This window comes from Cricetulus griseus, chromosome 5 (genome assembly GCF_003668045.3).
Source record: "Cricetulus griseus strain 17A/GY chromosome 5, alternate assembly CriGri-PICRH-1.0, whole genome shotgun sequence".
In the NCBI taxonomy this organism is placed as follows: Eukaryota; Metazoa; Chordata; class Mammalia; order Rodentia; family Cricetidae; genus Cricetulus; species Cricetulus griseus.
In genome coordinates, this window is record NC_048598.1 from 175646438 (window position 1) to 175667744 (window position 21307).

The 21307-nt window shown below is 48.9% G+C and overlaps 1 protein-coding gene across 1 annotated transcript in view; it reads right to left on the reverse strand.

Moving 5' to 3' along the window:
- The window catches only part of Ptprn2 (protein tyrosine phosphatase receptor type N2), a 680302-nt gene that overhangs the window by 658680 nt on the left and 315 nt on the right, over window positions 1-21307 (reverse strand). The gene's annotated exons all lie outside the window — the stretch shown is intronic.

Consider the following 21307-nt stretch of genomic DNA (forward strand, 5'->3'; position numbering starts at 1 on the left):
CATACACATACACACACACACATGCACACATATGCACACACTCACACACACTCATACACACACTCACACACATACACACTAATACACTCCTACATACTCACACATACAAACATACTCACACTCACACACCACCTGGCTAATATTTCTTTGTCCCACTGCATGGCTGGGTCACCTTCTGCTTCCCTGTGCTGATGGACATGAGGCTGCTTTGCTTTTCCGTCTCTGAGCAGAGCTGCAGTGACCTTGGCTGGACATGTCATCACTATACCTGCTCCCAATTCCTTAGGGCATACACCCAGATGCATGCGTATTTTCATTTTTACCTCAAATAGCTTCTGATTGTGTTTGTAAACCCCATGAGTGACTGACATTCTGAGAGCACACCAAGTGCTACACAATTGAGCACAGTGATTAGCAAGAATTTCTGGACTGGTGTGATCAGGCTTCAGACTGCCCCTCCTTAGATAGGGAGGGCTCTGGATACAAAGGACAAAGGCATCTCATTATACAAAGCCCTTGGAGGGCAGAAGCCCACTGTGCAGAGCCAGGGGTGGGAATCTGGAGTGCCTGGCTCAAGTCTTACCTAATTCCACAACCTTATAAACTTGGCCAAGTTGGGGAATCTCAGAAATACAGAACGCTTAGGCAGATCAGGGCATTAAGTAACTGCCTAGAGCTCCATGAAGCCAGAATGTCCCAATAATTCCAGAAGGTATAATAGTCTGATGAACTTTTTAAGACAGTCTTCAAAATTATGAATTTGTGGTGTCTGCTGCCACAGAAATCCAGCAGACTTGGGTATTAGAGATGAGGGTGAGCCTGGCAAAGACACCAGATAGATCTTGGGCCAGCATCATTCTGCCGGGCCAGCAGCCCTGGAAGCTGTACATTTTCTTACTGAGTCAAGAAACTCATCTGGGGTGGCCTCTCATTCCTCTTACAAAGCAAGCTTGGGTCTTTTCTGGCCCTCCATAAGCCCTGATTCTGAGTCAGACCTGGCTATCTCGTTCAGGCCTCCCAGGTACCTGGCTCGGAAGCCTCCTAGGCACATCACATCACGGAGTCTTCCAGAAGGCAAGAGATGGTGGCCTCCAGCTTTGAACAGAGGTGATGGCCAAGGAAAACACTAAGACCCTCAGAAGTCTACCTCATGCCAGCCCTCCAGCTGCCTGCAATGTCTGAAGCCCCCAGGTTGACTGAAGCTCTGCAATGGTGGGAGATAGAGAGCCACAGGTCTTCAAAAGGGGTGTTTGTGTGAAGAAAAAAAAAAAAACAGAGGTATAAATCTCATAGCATCCCAGGGAGTCTGCACTGGGGGCCATCATGGCTCAAATAAAAACAAACCCACAGACCCAGCACTAGTAAACAACACAGACATTCCCCTGGAGGCTGGAGGCAGAGGCCAGGGGCTTGCTACCTTAGGCATCTTCCCACCATGGTAGAAGACTCCAGCAGCTCCCTATAACTAACTTTCTTCACAGATCCAACCAACCTCAGAGCTTATCGCCTCCTGCAGGCACCGCTCCAGGGTGCCATTCCTTGGAGTTAGGATTGGAGAGGTGAGTTTGCAGGGGATACACATGCAAACTGTAACAGGGAGAGGAGGCACCCAGCCCCTCTCTGTCCCCTGTGTAGAAAGAATCATAAGATCAGCGGCAAGGAAAGCAGCAAGTGAAATAATGCAGATCGATGCCGTGACCCCCACCCCCAGGGCCAGCTCCCGAATAAACAGCCATGTTAACATCACTCATTATTAATAGACCATTTAGCACTTAGGAGCGGCAGCTTCCATCCTTACACGAAGCCAATATACTGCTGGGAGGCCTGAAGAAGTGTGTGTGGAATTGATCTATGTGAGAGAAAACCCTTCATGACCACTGGGGGAAGAACTGAGTAGCACTCCCCAAACGCGCGTGCACGCACAAACACACACACACACACACACAGAGAAACAGACAGACAGACAGACAGACAGACAGACAGACAGACAGACAGACGGAGAACCAAGCCTCTCACGTGGGTGACACTGAGCTAGAACATCAAACCATCGCCCCACAGGACAGACCCTCAAAGACAGACTGTCTCCCAGAGAGGCCACCTTCCAGATTCCTCAGAAGATGTCCATGAAAAGAGCACCTACTGGCTGCAGGAAAGCCCTCACACAGCCGCATGCCCAGCCAGGAGACCCCTGCCTGGGGATCTCCTCCAGACACAGGTGGTTTGAGTATGGACCTGTCCTCCCCCGGGGAAGAGCTTTAGACTCCGGCTAATGCTAAGGAGGCTTCCTGGTAAAGGCTGCTCACAGTGAGTAAACCTAGCATGAATGGTCACCCGGAGCTTTGTGTTTGAGGGTGAAGCAGGAAGCATGCAAATGGAAGCCAAGCAGAGTGCACAATACCCCCAGAGTCCCCAGTGGGGCAGGCAAAGACTGCCTTCACTTGTGTGGTCTGCTTTCCCATGGATGTGCATTCGTGAGACCCAAAGGGAGACCTTTGTCCTGCTCTGCCAGTACAACATGTCACAAAGATGATGGCACGCGTTTCCCAGGAATAAATAGGCCCAGGAATGCTGGTGCCATCTTGAAATGTGTAAGGTGGAAAGGGTCAGTGAGGTGACTCGGTTTGTAAAGGCACTCGCTGTTAAGACTGACAACCTGAGTTCATTTTCCAAGAGCCACATGGCAAAGAAGGGAACTGATTCTCCTGCAGGTTGTTGTGCCATGCGCACACACGCATGCAAACACACACACACACACACACACACACACACACACACACACACGAATGAATGAATGAATGAATGAATGAATGAATGAATGAAAATATAATTTGAAAAAGAAAAAGAAGATTGTTCTGTGGGGATAAAGACAAGAACAGAACAAACACGATATCCAGGAATCTCCTCTTCAAAACCATGAGATTCAAATGACATGACAGATATGAGTGTCAGGCTTCCATGTTCCTCATAGGCAGGGTCTGATTAGCATGGTCTATCTGTGACCTCACATAAGCACACAGACCATCTGCAGAATAGAGACATGTGACCACAACAGAACAGAGAAGCAGTGTCAGGTGTAGCTACCCCAAGAGCGACAGGGTCTAAGAGTAAATGGGTCTTTCGTGAATATGGTTGGGGCCGTTGACCACGCTCACACCATCTGACATGGGCACTTCCGTGGCTGAGCACCGAGGTGAGTGCAAGACACTTCACTAGAGCAGCGGCTTCCCTCAGAACCCCCAGAGTCCAATGCTTCAAACCCTGGCTGGGAGGAACTTCAAATGCTGGCTGAGTTCTAAGCACTTCACCCGCAGAGAGCGCAGAGAGCGCGCTCAGGAACCCCAGGAACAGCCATGGGTGAGGGGCCATCTGCCACCCTGACATGCTCTCTCCACATGAAAAAGAGGAACTGGTTTATCTGAGCAGGCACTGCTACTGCCACACCACACATGAGGAAACCAAGGCGAGGAGCTGTTGGGCAGCATTTCCCGGGTCACCAACTCTAGCCTAGGTGTTAACCATAGCACTGCCCTGAATCTTGGCCATTTCCTGTCCTTAAAAAAATAAGCAAATAAAACATATCTATTATAAATAAAACTTGTGGAGAGGGAGCGCTGGCATGGAAAAACTCTGTTCCAGTGCTAGTCACCAAGAGACCAAGAACAGAAAGTCAGAGAGGAGGTCGTCATGGTGATGGGGATCTCCTCCAGCCCTGTGCAGGCCACAAGCTCACCTGACCTCCAGCTCTAGGACCCAGTAATCCTGGTGGCCTAACTGGGGGGTGTAGAGCCCTGTCTGGGTTCTGAACTTCCACCATCAAAGGAGTCTAAAGGAAAAAAGGATCTTTTGTTCCATTGGTTTGCCCTGGTGGGAGGCAGATGAAAGAACACCCTTGATGGGGGATGTCCTTCTGTATATATGTTTCTCTTATTGGTTGATGAATAAAACAGTTTGGCCAATAGAGGCAGGAAGATAGGCAGGACTAGGAGATGAGGAGAATTCTGAGAAAGATAGGCAGAGAGCCCACCAGAGGAGATGGCGTGTAGCCTCCAAAGGAGTAACAGGTCTGGGCATTCTCTGGTAAGCCAAGACCACATGTAAATACATAGATTAATAGAAATGGGTTAATAATTAAGACAGAGCTAGCCAATAAGAAGCCCTAGCCATCGGCCAACAGTTTTATAATTAGTATAAGTCTTTGTGTGCTTACTTGGGGCACAAGAGCAGCGGGATCTGGTGGGACAAGAAAAACCACCAGCAACACATCCTTTCCCTAGGACGTTAGCTGCTGCCCTCAGCTTCCGTTCCCACATTTTCAGTTCCTGTCCATGTGCGGAGACACAACCAGAAGTCAGAGGAAATCTCCTGGCTCCCAGGCTACAGGGCACCTGACACCACATCTGCCCATGGTTAAAAGGTCTGTGCCTTATACTAGGCTAGAGAATCCCTGTACTCTGCACCTCATCCCGTCACTATGACCAACGCGCCTGACAAGGCTAAATGTGGTCACATCTCCGTACTTCATGCAAATCCATTAGCTATTACACAGGCCATATTTATTTTTGGAAAGCTTTTTTTTTTCCATTGTCGCAATGTGAGATGTCAAAGCTGAAGCCTGGCGGGTCTGTCCAGGCCTCTAGCTCTTGCTCATTAACAGGTTTGGGGGCTCCTGCCACACGGGGAACATGGCGAGCAGGTCCCCAGTGAGGCTACAAGTTAATTATCAGGGAGGAAGGTCTGTACCCTTGAGGAGACACAGGCTTGCCAGGATATGTGGGAGAGGAGCAGACAGTGAAGAACGGAGTTTTGGGAGAAGCCCTACAGAGATGAGATACATATCCCTCGGGTAAGTTCCCTGAGGGTAGAAGGGGCTCAGCTAAGTCAGCCCCTAGCTTGTCCATCTGTGTCATACACGTGTATGAGACCGTGATGACTAATCTTGGTTGTCAACTCAACTGGATCTAGAACCAGCTACAAGGGAACTCTTGTGAGGGACTTTCTTGTTCAGATTATTTGAAGTGAGCCCCCCTCCCTTTATGTGGGCAACATATGGAACAGGGAAACTCTAGCTGTTTGCCTGCTTTCCCTCACTCCTGTTGGCAAGGCCATCTATCCTGTAGCTGCTCAGTTCCTTTACGATTTTTTAAGAAACAGCCTCTGCAGACTTCCAACACAGACTGGAGACCAGCAGCTCTCTAGACCTTCTGAGACATCTGGCCCCAGAGATTGAGACGCTTGGTCTTGTATGTGTTAGACAGCCCATGTTGGACTGACTACCCAGGCTACATCCTGTAAGTCAATCTAATAAATCCTACGCACACTGTGGTACTTTGAGTGAGAACGGACCTCTCAGGTTCATATATTTGAATTGCTACAGTTGGTGGAACTGTTCGGGAAGGATTAGGAGGTGTGGCTTCATTGGAGGAGGTGTGTCACTGAGAGTGGGATTTAGAGTTTCAAAAGCTCACACCATTCTCTCTCTCTCTCTCTCTCTCTCTCTCTCTCTCTCTCTCTCTCTCTCTCTCTCACTGCCTTGTGATTTGTGGTTCAAGATGTGAGCTCTCAGCCCTTTACTCTGCCACTATGGGATCTAACCCTCTGAAACCATAAGCCAAAGTAAATGCTGTCTTTTTTTTAAGGTTTATTTACTTATTATATATACAGTGTTCTGTCTGTGTGCATACCTGCAGGCCAGAAGAGGGTACAAGATCTCATTACAGATGGTTGTAAGCCACCATGTGGTTGCTGGGAATTGAACTCAGGACCTTTGGAAGAGCAGGTAGTGCTCTTAACCACTGAGCCATCTCTCCAGCCCAAATGCTGTCTTTTATAAGTTATCTTTGCAACGGTGTTTTATCACACCAATACAAAGGAAACCAAGACACTAAAATGTGTGTGCATGCCCCCCATACACACACACACACACACACACACACACACACACACACACACACACACCATACACAGAGAGAGAGAGAAGAGAGAGTTCTGTTCCTCTAGAGAACCCTGATTAATACAGGGACAGACATGATCATCAACCCAGCCTGCAACTCCACAGCCCTGGCCTGGAAGAAGAAACAGCAGACAGACATGGACACACACGGAGGTGTACAGGACAGTGCTTTCTCCATGAAATGCTAATGTTTCAGCCACGCTGAGTCTCAGAGAGAGCCAGCCAGGAAAAGCCAGCCTCTGCAGCAGGATCTCTCCGGAAGAGACCTGAAGGGACACAGCTGTTCAAATGCTGGGGCTAGAACCCAAGAGTTCTCAATGGGACAAGAGCTCTACCACTGGGCAAGGCCAGCTCACTGGCCTTCTCTAGAGGAGCATATCCTGGTCTGCCACGCTGTCCACACACTCCTGGCTCACTCCTCCAGTTTTTGATAAGGAATGCCGGAGTCTAAGGTAGATCCTTGCCTGTGTCCTTCAGCTAGCCGCTAGTCCTGGTTCTCCTACCTGTAAACTGTGCAGTAATCCAAGTGTCTCCTCCTAAGTCCTTGTAATCTATATATTCTTATTCATTTTGGGCCATGCTGGATAGTCCCAGCTGATTAGCCACTTAATCAGGGCACTGCAGACCCAGAGCCCTGTGAGGGAAAAACAGGGAGCTGGAACGGTGAACACAGAGATAGAGGGGACACTCCAGTTCCACCCACTCCTGTGGGGTCAAGGCTATGAGTTAGGGACCTCTTATTTTATATCTGTGGGGTGATCTACCAACTTTGCAGCCAGCAAGTACAGAGCAAGGTGGTCATAGATACTCTTGCCAGCTCCGTGCACATAAACCCAGTCAGAATCTTCCCTTCTAATCTCGTTTCCCATTCGTGAGCTTTTCATCTTCAGTGTTTTCTCATGGTGATATGAAACAGTCCAAAGAGGCTAAGATCCATTTAATAACATGAGTTCCGGACACCAGCGTCAGAGCTCAGGGGGCCCAGACAGCCCAGGCTGTGCTCACACTAGGCCTGCTCCTCCACTGAGAAAGCTCTGGTTTCTCATCAACTTCCTGTGGCTTCCTTTGATTATGTGGGGTATTTTATTTCTGATGGTTCTATTTTATTGCCAGCACACCTAATGAAAAGCATCTCTCTTAAGGGTCCCAAAAGAGGCAGCCTCGGAGGTGCCATTCCATTTCTTGTCCAGAATGATCAGAAAACGGAAGTGAACCCTTGTGATGAAACATCAGCTTTTCCTGTCACAGTCGTTCACCAGACTTCTCCCACAGAGGCGGATAAGGACTCCCCAAACTGAGATTGAGGTGCAGGACACACGACATCTCTAGCACCCAGTGAGTTCATCATGATCGCAAAGGCAGGCACTAGAGTAGCGAGGCCCTGGTGATCTTCTGAAGGCGGGGAAGGTCTTGGAGGAGAGGAGATTCCAGGAGAAGGGCCTGCCCCATTGTGTCTGCCACACGGATCCTGAAGGTCCTAACCCACACAGAAATTTGGTCCGTTTACCGAAAACATGTTTTTCTAAGGGGCTGATAATCTGGTTCACGGGACAGTTAATTCATAGTGACAATAGAGGAATGTGTCAAAGCCCTGATTTTCTCTCCACAAATGCCTGATGCTGATGTGGACAGGAGCAACCATGGCACCAAATGAAATCTCTGGATACAAACACCCTCCTGAGGTTCCCTTCACTCTTACGTCTCTGTACAGAGCATAGCTAAAATGGAGTAACGCAGGACCTCAGCAAAGTCAAGAGAACCCATCTGTAAAAGTAACCTCTAGAGAACATCAGATTTCAGACCACACCATGCACACAGAGACATGTAAGGCTGCAACAACCAACCCACCGCTCCCCCGTGGACACTACAATCACAGGCTCCTCGTAGGAAATCGCCTGCCACTGTCCTTGGACTCAACGCAGCCCTATCCTGTCTACTGTCAATGTTACCACTTGACTGTCACCCAAGTTCCTGCCCAGACATCTCCATGTTTGGTTTATAAATCAATACCTGGCCACTTGCATTGACTCTTTATCTCTTTAAAAAAAAATGAACACACAAACAAAAAGCTCGTGTAAACTCTATCCTCTTCCAAGTTTCTGTAGCCTGGAGGTGACTGAAGTGTGATTTGCGTGTGACAGACATTGATGGCTGAGAAGGAATTGTTCCAAGTGACTCCAGGAGTTCTTGAGCCAATGAAACTGATAAAGCCTGTAAACCTACTGCCCTTATGGATTCTGACAATGTGGAAAGGCAAGTGTGTAGTGAGAGATCTAACTATGCACCTGTGGCGATGACCACGCCCAAGTGGTGCATGAGAACACGTGGGATTTGGTCTGGGGTCCAGGACAGGCTGCTATCCTTTGTTCCCGTCAGGTCACAGACCGCAGCTGATGGTTGATCTTCGGAGCCGGAACTTGGGGGTCATCGGTTTCTCGTGTAAGTGACTTCTCCCCTGATAAAATTAACCATATTATCCTAGCCCAGTGTATCTGAATTTGTACAACCACACAAGTGTGCTGCCCTGTATCTTGGCACAGCATATTCATGACACTCTGATGTTTAAGCATCCCAGCAGGCCCTTTGACCCTAATCCTTGTGGAAATGATGCTGCCAATACAACAGTATCTCCATGAGGGCCACCCTGTACATACCCTGTACCTTCTCCACTCAGGCCTGAGGCACAGCATGAACCCTGCCCAGGACACATGGCCTTCAGTGACCTGTCCATGCATCCCAGGACTGGTAGCCCCTCCAGGGAAGGATGACCCCACACACCTACTGTCCTCTACCTCCTGTTGCTGGGTACTTTCTTGGCAGCTCTTTAGTCACATACTGTAAATTTTATGACATCTCTCCAGATCCTCTGGTGCTGTCTGTGAGAAGGGTCACCAAATCCCGAAGCCTCTGTCAGGGAACTTCAGCATTGAAACTGCTTCTCCTTTTGTTCTTCAGCAGAGAGTGACAGTGCTCATGTACAAATAAAGATGAGGGCACAATATAGACCACTGGGCCCACGGATGCTGCCCCAGCACAGCTATGAAACTTGAGCACGTGTACTTATATTTCCTAAGTGGTTTAAACTGCATCCCAACTGAATAAATGAGTCTTTATTCCCTGAACATTCTCTGGGACAGAGGGCAGCTGAGTCATTTCGAGACCATCCTGAGAATCATAATCCAAATCTGAAAAGTGCATTGGTGAGATGGGCAGGCAGCAGAGGCATGCCTTCCTGTGAGTTTTGCAGAATACATCTCTGCATAGGAACACTCCAGAAACCACCGTCCTCAGGCATCATGCTCCATTTCCAGTCAACGCCCCTGCTACCCTCACCATTCTGGACCTAGCCAGACAACTCCAAGTGGTAAAGTGAGACCTGCTTTGGGATTCGGAAATACCAAAGTTGGGAGCCCACAAGGCCATAGCAGTTTCTAGACATAGTGAACATGCTAATGGAAATTGCCACTCTTGGTATCGAAGAAGAAGGAGGAGGAGGAGGAAGAGGAGGAGGAGGAAGAGGAGGAGGAGGAAGAGGAGGAGGAGGAGGAGAAAAGGAGAAGAAGGAGATGGAGAAGGAGAAGGTGGTACTGGAACTGGGTAGGTAGCTGGGCTGGTGAAGTACTTTTGTACAAGTGTGTGTAGCTAAGTTGAGATTTCCAGCACCAAAGCAAGACGCTGGACATGGTGGCACACACCTGAGACTCCAGCACCAGGGAGGCAGAGGCAGCCGGTCTAGCCAGATCGGTGAGTTTGGGATTCAGGAAGAGACCCTGCCTCAGAAAATAAGGTGGAGAAATGATTAAGGAAGCCACCTATTCCAAATGTGGTCTCCATACACACATGAGAAGGACTGCCTGGCTCTGCTCCTCTGCACACACCAGGCATTTCTCCACAAACTAGACCCAGGGTGAGCAACAAGGAGGTGCAGTTCCCTTTTCTCCCTAAGGCTTCTTCAAAATACAACCCATTCAGGACATCCAATATATATGCTCTGAGAGAGGGAGAGGCCTAGGGAAGATGGTCGTTTTGGCGGCTTCCTACTGGACTGTTTACTCCTTGAGTTTCAAGAGTTTTTACCCTGCAGGACAGGATGCTTTACCTCCCTCAGCGATGCCCAGTGTTTTGATGAGCTTCCCTCCAAGACGCAATGTTTCATCTCAGAGGAGACCCATCCTGGACCAGTGCCCCACCACCAAGCCATTTCTCGTTGCCCACACAGAGCCCACATCATTCCCTAAGTGCCCGCCCTAATTCAGAGATGCTCACCCATAGCTTTGGGGCTTCTTGACCAGGCAATTATCATGGGTCCATCCTGTACCTTGTGGCGGGGTGGGGAGGGGGGTTCGCATTTCTGCTCCCTCCGCATACTTGCTCGGTGCTTAGCCCTCTCAGCTGAGAACCACTGGCTTATTCAAAAGCAGTGATTGCTCCCAGGACCAGGTTTCCCCCGGCCCTCCAGGTTGCATATTGAAATGACCCACCATGCTTTCTTCAGAGATACTTTCCCCCATGTGTTCATTTATTTAGCTTGGGAAAGCATCACCTTATAGAATTCTGAAAGAACTTCAGCACACAGAACGTGACCGTAACATGCATGATGCCTGTACTGTCCCATGGGAAGCTTAGTCTGGAGTTAGCACCTACTTAATTTTTCACAACCCTTTTATATATCATTTTTATATCAGGTTATTTAGAATAATCCGGAACATTCTTTCACCGCATACCTCTTGACTTTAAACTCTATGTATCTGATGCTCTTTCAGAGCTCCTACAATAAACGTTTAATCACTGAACAAACATTATGTATTATTTAGCAGTGTCGATCTAGAGCAAGCGTCTCACTCTTTACCATTTAATGCTGGCCTGATATTATCAATGGCATCATTTACTCAAACCCTAAAAGGGTTTTACATCTAAATTTCCCCCAGCAAAAAGCTGTGAAGAATAAGAACAGGCATGTTATCTACATAAATATCAAAAAAATTCAGTTCAACTGTGTTTTTACTTTCCCATAATAACAACAAATCAAGACGTCCTTCAAGATCTATATCTGCCTTGTCCCTTGCAGCTCCCATGGTTTTAATACTTTTGGCATCTCCTTGGCTGTGTGCTCATCATATTAGCTGCACAAAAGGGTTTCCAGTAACACAATTCACATACTTCAAGTGACTTGTTTCATGTGCTGTGCCTGCTGCCAGTGACCAGAGAGAGTCAGTTTGGCTTTTTGACATGCTAAGGTCAGGCAATTGCTTGAGATACAATGAAAATGGAAAACAAGAAGAGCTTGATGACTTCCAGACTACCATAAAAATTTAGTTACCTGGTCCTGGGATATCTCAGTGGGTAAAGTAAGGACCTGACTGAGTTTAATCCCTGGCATCACTGATTTAAAAAAAAAAAAAAGCTGCACATCATGGTGCTTGCCTGTAATCATAGATTTGGGGAGGCAAAAACAAGTGGATCCTTGAGCCCCAATAGTCATCAAAGCTTAGTATAATTTGTGAACCCCAAATTGTAAGTAGAGACCCTGTCTTAAAAATCAAAGCGGCAACATCTGAGAAACAGCATCCAAGGTTGACCTCTAGCCTCCATGAACACCTACGTGGGCATACGTAGATGAAGAGACAAACAGAGACACACTATATTATTATATTGTTTACCTGTTTAGCATATTCCAGGCCACAGAGTTTGAAAATAAGAGCTTACTCCTGCTGAGTAAGCTCTAAACCTGCCCCAGAACCTACTTCACTGGTCTACCACCAATCCCAGTATGTCACTGGTACATCAACACATATACTTATTTGCGTCTCTGAATTGCAAAGACATGGCCACTGGCCATCTACAGCTCGAGCTGGTTAGTAGTAACAGAACTTGAGAGCTGGTAGGCACAGCCCGTCTGGAGATCACTGCTCTCATCATCTCATCTCAGCTGTCTCCGTAACACTGAGGGCTCCTGTGAGCTAGGAGAGTGAGGATTGCACCGACCCTCATCTTGATTGCTTTAAGAGAAAGCCTGGCTGCAGAAGGAGAGAAGCAACAACATTCACCAGCCTAGAGATGTGCTTAGGATCTGACTCAGCCCCACACAGTTTACCCCAAATGGGTGCTGTGCAGACTCCCCAGTAGGACCCCACCATGCCATGCTATAGCCAAGGACTGGCCAGCAATTACTCTCACCTCCTTCACCTGTGACCCATAGCAAGCGCTGCCAGGCTGGATGACATGATGGCAGGACAGGGAATGTGTAAGCCATTCCAGAGGCCATCCATAGAGTTCTCGAAAGCAGTGCAATCTCAACGTGTCAAATATACTTCCAAAATTATTTCAAATTTTGCATTTACCAAATGTTGAATGATAAACATTTTAAGGAAAATAATACATCTACAAAGGTGATATACTTGGGGCTGGAGAGATGGCTTGGCTGTTAAGAGTACTTGCTGCTCTTCCGGAGGACCTAGGTTTGATTCTCAGCATCCCCATGTTGGATCACAAGCATCTGAGACTCTAGTACCAGAGATACCCTCTTCAGGTTTCAGTGCTCATGTGGAGCACAGACAAAAACACCCATACACATTAAAATCAAAGACAGTACACTCTTATATCCTCATCTGCTACTCTTTTCACTCAAAATTGTGAGAAATTTGTAAAATGACCAAGGAAACCACATTTCTCATATTAAAGGACTTCAAGCTGTTTGAAGTGATGATGTGAAATACATCTCAAGTGAGACTATCACCACTAATTACCCTCAAATGGCAACATAGTCAGGTCTGCAAGCTAACCACAGCATGCTTGCAAAGTCCACATGCAGTCTTGTTAGAATATAGTTCTCTCTCTCTCTCTCTCTCTCTCTCTCTCTCTCTCTCTCTCTCTCTCTCTCTCTCTCTCTCTCTTGTTTTATTTTTATTTTATTTTTGAGACAGGTATCACTGTGTAGCTCTGGCTGTCATGGAACTCACTATGAAGACCAGGCTGACCTTGAACTCACAGAGATCCTCCTGCCTCTGCTTTCTTGGTGCTGGGATTAAAGGAGTGCTCCACCATGCTCAACTAGAGTATACTTTTCAATCCAGTGAAATAGCACAGTTTCGGTGACTTTAATCATCCAACTTAAAATTACTAATTTCATGGATCCAAGAACCCAGCATTGTGATGAAACAGATGTGAACATGATACAGAGAACATATGCGCAAAAAAATACAGGTGTATGGATGCAGACATGAGGATATAGGTGTGAAGGCGCAGGTGTGAAGGCGCAGGTGTGAATGTGCAGGTGTGAAGGCACAGGTGTGAAGGCACAGGTGTGAAGGCACAGGTGTGAAGGCACAGGTGTAAGAGTACAGGGCAAGGAGACTGGGGTAAGGAGGATGTAGTAAAAATGAAAGTATGAAGAAATTGGCATGGGGATGTAGGCATAGGAAGGCTGGAGTAAGGCTGCAGATGTGAGGGTGCAGGTGTAGGGAGACAGACTGGGTGAGAAGGCAAGTGTGAGGAGTGAGGAGGCAGTGCCATGAAACAGGTGTGAGAACATCTGTATAAGGTGAACGGGAGTAAAGATGAAAACTTAGTCAGTTAAGGCTTGAGGAAGATGCAGTTGTGAGAACTGAGGTATAAAGAGACAAGGGGGCTTCCCCAACTTTGCTGGAGCTATGTGTCCCATGGTGACTCTCAATCCCAGCTTTGTTAGCATTCTGCAATGCTGGTGGTGTAGAAGCTAGATAAGCTCCATTACAGCTAGCTTTAGGCAGAGAAGAACACTTCCAGGGCTCTTAGTAAAAGTAGCCTCAAGGTAGGAAGTCCTCTGATTGGCACAGGCTACATCTCCCAGACTTCATACCCTGATCTCCATGAGACATACCAGGTCTTATTTGCCAAGCTCTGACTATCTCGGTGAAGATGGTGGTTTCTGTCTCTCTTGGTCACACATCTGCTTTAGCCCCAAATAAACACAGATGCTATATTAATTCTAAAACTCTTGGCTGATGGCTAGGGCTTCTTACTGGCTAGCTCTCTCTTAATTATTAGCCTATAACCACTAATCTATGTATTTCTACATGGCTTTATCTTACCAGAGAGCACCTGGTATGCCCCATCTTCCTGGTCTCTACATGACGTCTCTTCCCACGGCCTCCTTTTGCCTTCCTTTTCCCAGCCTTCTCTTGGTCTGGACAACCCACCTATGCTTCCTGCCTGGCTATTGGCCAAACAGTGTTTTATTCATCAACCAATAAGAGAAACAGAAGGACTTCCCCCATCATCTCAGAGAATATGCAGGCAGCTGATCTGGCCTCAAGTCACGAGGCAGCCTAGCTGCCGCCACGGGCTGCATCGCAACGCTGCCAGGGCACACAGAGCATCAGAAGCATCTTCCAGCATTAGCAGAAGGCCGCAGCCAGCACAAGCAATTGTTCTGTCGTGCACACAGAAGCCAGGACTGGCCTGTGCTGCCCAGGAAGTTCCCTTTCCCTGTGGGAAACTGTTCAGTCTTTCTTCTAGAGTCCTTCCAGCAGTGTCCAGACATAACCTGTATCTGACTGCAGGGTTCTGCTCAGAATCCATAAGACCCCCCAGGGCTTAAAGGTCAAATAGGCCTTCATGGTGGGATGGGTGCCTGCCTCCTCTGCAAGCTTCGGTGTGAGCGGGGAAGTGTAACAACAGGTGAACTGAGCCTGGTGCTTGGTGACCAGCAGGCTCGGGATGGCTCCCTTTAGTGGCTCACTGTCCTCTGTAAGGATGAGAATGCATGTGTGCCCTTGAAGGTAGTGCTCCATCTGATGGAAGCAAAGCAAGTGTTTGGAAAACCAACTTTACAGGTGCCCTTCATTGTTGACCTTTCGTTCCTGCCACTACGGAAGAGGCTGAAGGGTTTCCAAAGGGAGCCGTCGACTTCCAGTATCAAACTCCTGAAAGCAAGCCAAATATTTTGAGTCTGATGACTCATGTAAAACCCAAATTCACACCTGACCGAAGAGCATGTTGACAGTTCCCTGGATCAGACCCACCACCAGTGGCCAAAAGATTCTAAGCCCTTCGCAGATGGGTGACGATGGACAAATGAGCCTTTCCCACTCCAAAAGCAGCCGCCTGCTTTGTTCAGTTGAGGCTACGTATCCCAATGGAAGAGAAGAAGAGTTCTTCCAAGTCCCTGTGTCCTACAACAGGAATTCTCTCCAGCTCTGGGCTACCCACTAGGAAAAGGGAGGAGGTCCATGTAGTTGACATTACAGGTCCAGCACTGTCCCCCAAACCTTCCCTCACCACCTATGTTAGCTACTTATCCCATCACAGTGATAAAACACGCTGACAAAAGCAACTTAAGAAAGGGCTTATTTTGGCTCTTGGTTCAATGATGTATGCAATTCATCATGGTAGGGATATCCTGATGACAGGAGCTTGAGGTAGCCGGTCACACGGCAACAGCCCCTGAATGCCTATGTAGAACTGTGAACCTGAAGAAAGCCAACTGTACCATATGGCATTTCTTTTCCGTATGTGCGTTTGATGTCTCTGTGCGTGCACATGTTCTCACACACACGGATACTTGTTGGGGATGCACACGCACACTTGTGCGCTTATTTACGAAGGCCAGAAGTTCGCCACCTCATGTATTGAGACGGGATCTCACGCTGAACCCGGAAATCACAGGTCCAGCTAATCTGGCTAGCCAGCTTATGCTGGGATCCCTCATCTCTGCCTTCCAAGCACAGGGGATCATACGTGCACCACGACACTTACATGAACTTACATGAACTATAGGGACCTGAGCTCAGATCATGACCTGCTGAGCCACTCTCGCCCCCATGAAGGGTTCCTTTCAATGATGTGTCTGTATGTGAGTGTGTGAACATGAGTGTGGGTGACTGTGGAGACCAGAAGCGTCAGATCCTCTGGAGCTGGAGTTACAGACAGTTGTGATACATCCCAGCATGGATGCAAAGAACCAGCCTTGTGTGTCCTCTGTGAGACTGGTGTTCAGGCTCTAGTGCTGAGCCATTTCTCCTGCCCCTGGTCATTTAAAAACTGAACTTTGAGGCAAAGCTCAACAGTGTGTTTTAGCACTGAGTATATGTTTCCCTCTGCAGGACCCTCTCTCCTCTGACCAATGGTTATTCCCTAGAGCCTCGGCCACTAAGCGGAGGTGCCCTGAAGCCAATTGCTTCTAGGAAACAGTGCTAACTACCCAGTGCTCCAAACCAAGGCTGAGAGCTACTGCAGGTAAAGGTCCCAGCTCAAAGTTCACTTCTGGAAAAGAACACGTCACCGTTGGTCAGGTATAGGTTTGGATATGGCTATCTCAGGAAAGGTCTTTAACCCCAACAACGAGGAGGTGCTCCCAGGGGAGCCTCACCCCTTCACTTCCTGCCCTAGATATTTACGGAGCAGCTGAGCTGACAGAGTTGTTAGACACAGCATAGATTAAAAGGGGGGGAGGGAGGGAGGGAAAGACCTCCCTTGGACAAACTTTGTGCACCGTTTCCAGGCAGCAACGAAGACAGATGTTTGGGGCCTCCTATCAACCACTATCAGAAACAGTCAGCCCTGCTGGGTCTACGTTTACCAAGGTCAATTAAGAGTAATGTGGAGACGGCTGCCAGGTGCCTTTGAGTGGGCTGGGACTTATTCACACGGTCGGCTGTTTGCTTTCTATGGGAAACGGAACATCTTGCCAGAGCTGATAAGACAGCCTTCTGGTAGCCAGGCACACTGGCTTTTTTCTCACATGTGACCAGGTGAAACCTCCGCCCTCCTCTTACAGCCCTCATTTGCCTTCTACATGTAAAAGATTCCCAAGCTACCAAGTCTTGGCACACATTGAAGCAATCCTTAAACATCTGCCTCCCAAAGACAGAGTTTGCACTTAGTTTGGGGCACATTTAGCTAAAAACATCTCTCCTATTAATTTTCTACTGTTGTGGTGGAACACGGTGACCAAAAGCAACTTGGGGACAAAAGGGTTTGTTTCAGTTTACAGTTCTCAGGTCACACCATGTCACTGAAGGAAGTCAGGGCAAGAGCTAAATAAAGCAGGGCAGGAACCTGGAGGTGATGCAGAAACCACCATGGAGGAGTACTGCTTATGAACTTCTCCTTATGGCTTGTTCAGCCCACTTGATTATAGCACCCAAGACCACCAGTTCAAGGTTGGCACAGCCCATGGTGAGCCGGGCCCCACCACACCAGTCATCAGTCAAGAAAATGCACCCCAGGCTTGCCCTGGCAGGTCAGCCTGGAGAGGGCATCTTCTCAACTGAGGTCCACTTTTGGCAAATGACTCTCATGTCTCATTGACATATATAGCTAGCCAGCACACAGAGGATTTGTGATTCTAGTGGGGTACTCCAAGAATAACACCTCTTTATTTATTCTTTTTTTGGGGGGGGAAGTTCTCTCTGTTACACTGCCTATTCTTAAACACACTATGTAGACCAGGCTGGCCTTGAACTCAGAGATCACTATTACTCTGCCTCCCAAGTGAAGGGATTAAAGGTGCTACCACGGTCAGCAACAACTCTTCTTAGAACATGTGAGAGGGAAAGTGGAGTGATCCACCCCTCCTTCCCAGTCTCCTCTTTCAACCCCACATTCGTTTAAAAAGAAGGAAAAACAAAACAAAACTGATTCACAAATCAGGTAATACTGTGTGGGGAGAGGAAAAAAAAAAAGAACAGTGCAAACAAACAAGCAAAAACCAGAAATCGCCACATAAAAGAATCTACAAGGACCCCAGGCTTGGTTATCAGGCCTCAAACTTGACACCACCACCTATTCTCCATCTGACCGACCCCAGGCTACAACCTTGGTCTTCCCAGGGAATGGAAGACTAAAATAAAAAAACTACATTGTTGGAAGTACGTCAGATGCCTCAGGAGTGTGTGCAAGATGAACCCAAGGCCACCTAGGAGTAAAGGGCAGAAACAGATGAAGTGTTCTCTTCCTGGGGAGGGGTGGAAAGGAGGCCGGGACAACTGACACAGACCTCTGATTGGTAACCTTGACAAGCGAGTCTGCTTTGAGAGAATAACAGCAGGCCTTGAAATGCACAGCAGGGCTCAGCAAAAAGGAGCCATTTAGAAGATCTTTCTTATTCCCACCCGTCCCTCACAGGCTGACACATGCAGAACTGTCTGTCGTCTCTGGACAGAGGAAACAGCCACCTCACAGCTCTCCGTGCAGGAGCCCCGTTGTCTGGCACCTCTTTCTGCTAGAAGACCAGAGAGTTCTCCACAGATCTGGAGAACAGCACCTGCACCTGAGGTGGATGGAGTGGCACAAGCACAGACTGTGCCGGTAGGCTGGGGTGGGCTGCTCATTTCTGAAGAACCCGACGATGGAATGACAATCTCCAGGCCCCATGAGGCAAACATGGATCTGCACTTTTGTGGGAGCAGGAGGAATCTTTGATTTAAAAATAAACAATCACGCCGTGCAGTTCACAAAGCCAGTCGACTCCTGCCTCTCTGCCAGCTCTGCCTCTTAGCTCTGCGTGGGCTCTCTGGTGAATGAGAGCACGCGTGGGCAAGAGGGGAGGGGAGGGCAGACAGGAACAATGGGTCAGAATGAACATTCTGTGTGAAAAGTGGGCTCCAGCTCTGGCCAGTTCATGCCTGTTACTTTAGCGAGGGGTTGGGGGGGAACGGTTGGCGGGGTCCTTTGTCCACCTGCCCCTTTTTTGGTGTGGGGGTTACCTAAACAAGTTCACAAACCAGCCTCTGTGGAATGACAGAATGGCAGCTCATGTTCAAAGCCAGACCTCAGGAAAAAGTCCTGAGAACCTGGAGACAGGAAGTCCTGAAATTCCAGACAGAGGCGGAGGACAGCGGACAGGGGGAAACAAGGACACCCAAAGATGGGAGAATATGAAAAGAAAGTCAACAGGCTGCCATGAGATTCCTGTGCCCCCCCCCTCCAATTCAGCTATAACTAGTCTCATAGATAGTTAAACTCATCAAGGATCCTTTCCTGACAGAGATGCAGCGGAAGGGGAGGTCCCAGTGCTGGAGCTAACGTGGCAGAGAGAGTAGTGTGAAGCCAGGCAAGAAGGGGGCTATATCCAGCCTCCTGAAGCACGACTCAAAGTCCTGAGGATAACCCCAGGCATGCTGCCAATGGCCCTGGGTCACACAGAGAGCTTTGGCACCACTGAACTGGTAAGAGCACCCGGCTAACTAAGGTGTCCCACAAAGGAAGAACCAATCAGCCCTTACTTACATCCTGGTAACATCCGGCCCTGGTTCTAACCCCGAAAGGCTATTTAATGCAATGGAGAACTGGAAACAAACAAACAAAATATAAAACAACAATGCAGCTTTCCTTCAACCATCTGTTCTGTAGACCTCAACCCCAGATTAAGTATTAACAGCTAAATAAAGGAGTAGATGGTAGGACTTGGAGATGTAGCTCAGTAGCAGAATGCTTGCTTGACATGCACAAGGCCGTGGGTTCAGTTCCCAGCACTGGAAGGAAAGGGGTGGGGCCGACAACAGAATCAGCTTTGCCAGATCCCTCCTGTGTCTTTAATTATGCATAATTATTTGAGTCAAGGCTGCCAAGGCTGTTATAAGACGGATCACAGAGAATACAGCAGCAGCTCCTTCCCCAAGGTGGCTGGCCATATGCAGTCTCTGGCATCCTAAGAATGGGCAGTCCACTCAGGGAGAGCTATGTTTGTAGCCAGCCCAAGGGGAGGGAATGCTGGGGCCAGTGCATCAGTGAAGAGGGGCTGTAACTGTTGCCTAAAGGCTACAAAGCCTTCCTGATGAAGCCTGGGTCTGTACTGTTGCCCCACAAAACCAGCAATTCCTGAGACTGCCTTATGGACCATGGTATCACAGACAGCAACAGCATGCCCACCCCAAGGTGGACGGTGACAACAGTCACCGACCTGACCCTTGGGGCTGAGCCATCAGACAATACTTCTGCCATACATGCTCAGGGTGGGACAGCAATGCAGGCCACACCTTTTCGATGACAGGGCTCAACTTTGCTTGTTGTCAAGGCAACGCTGCTGTGTTAGGCAGGTGATGGCTCAATGACTTCTTTACAAAGACTTCCACTTTGGGTTTCCTTTGCCACCCCCTCTCACTCCCAGCCATCTTCCCTTCTTCTTTGTGCTTTTTTGCAAAATGCTATGAGCTGGCAGTTGCATAGGGAAGCAGGTCCCCCCATGCTATGCCATGAGGGAGGTCCTCTCTGCTGCTGTCCTGATTCTCCCTGACCTGCCTCCAGCCTTGTGTATGTAAACGGTGGTGGTAGCGTCTGGCCATCCTAGCAGTCAGCCCTCCAGTGAAGTGACAGGCCAATTTCTAACCAGTAAGAAAGGAATATGGGAGGAGAAAATGATGGGTATCTTAGCCTTCTGGGCTCATCTGGAGTGAACTACAAGGCAAAAGCATCACCCCCATAGAATACACACACACACACACACACACACACACACACACACACACACACACCCCTCCTGAAAGCAGGACACATTTGGCCATCCAGTAAGGAATAAGGGGCCCGTGAACTGGTTCTGGGGCAAACAGACCGAAAAAAGAAATCCCTCCAGCTCCAAACTTAACTAGACCCTCAATGTGAAGACATTAGGAAGCCAGGACAGCTGGGGAAACAAGCCCTATACCAGCCCAAGGGCTGGTAGATCAAAGCCCACCTCCTTCCGTGCAGTCCCTTCCTTTGAGTTTTGCATAGTGGAAACACCCCTGAAGACCAGAAGCAGGGGGAACGAGGAGTGGAGCCTGAGGTATGCTTTGGGGAGGGGGGGGAGGCTCAGGCCGGGGCTGCAGCTCACCCCTGTCCACCTACCCCAGGCGTGCGTGCGCACTCTCTCCAACACTGATTGTTCTAGTCCCATTATGTGTGGTAATTCTGGCCCCAAAGCCGCTTACAAACATTGGTTTTGTGGTGAATCTCCTTAACAGGCAAGATTAGCAGGAGGGAGGTGCCATGTCAGAAAGGCCACCAATTCCGCCCTCCCTCCCTGTCGCCTTTCCTTTTCCTTGCGCGTGTCAGGAAAGGAAAATGTCGGTCCGGTCTCCACCGGCAGATCGACCGAGGATTTGCCTCGTGAGCCGCGGGGGGCGGGGGAGGAACGGCAGGTGCAGCGCAGGGTAGCAGGAGAAGCCAGGCTGGGCGGAAAGGGCCCAGCCACGCACGCAGCCGCGTCCTGGCCCTCCAGGCAGCACGCGGAGCACACGGACACGTAGGGAGCACGAGAGAGAGCACGCAGGGCTCGCGGACACTTGGGGGCACGCGCAAAGCGCGGACACCCGGGGGTGGGGGGTGCGCAAAGGCGCGGGGCGTGGGCAACCGTGTGGTGGAGCCGTCCCGGGTCCCTAGTCCCTGACTCCCGGGAGT